Raw genomic sequence first — 248 nt, 5'->3', positions numbered from 1 at the left:
TTTGGAGAACCTGAGGAGACAAGTTATTGGAGGTCTTGGTGGTCCTGTGGAGACCAGTTGATGGAGGTCTTGGATGACCAGAGGAGACCAGTTGTTGGAGGTCTTGGAGGACCTGAGGAGACTAGTTGTTGGAGGACCTGAGGAAACAAGTTGTTGGAGGTCTTGGTGGTCCTGAGGAGACCAGTTGATGGAGGACCAGAGGAGACTAGTTGTTGGAGGTCTTGGAGGACCTGAGGAGATCAGTTGTT

This window comes from Nematolebias whitei, chromosome 3 (assembly GCF_014905685.2).
Source record: "Nematolebias whitei isolate Nwh7 chromosome 3, NemWhi1, whole genome shotgun sequence".
NCBI lineage: Eukaryota > Metazoa > Chordata > Actinopteri > Cyprinodontiformes > Rivulidae > Nematolebias > Nematolebias whitei.
This window is presented reverse-complemented; position numbering follows the sequence as displayed.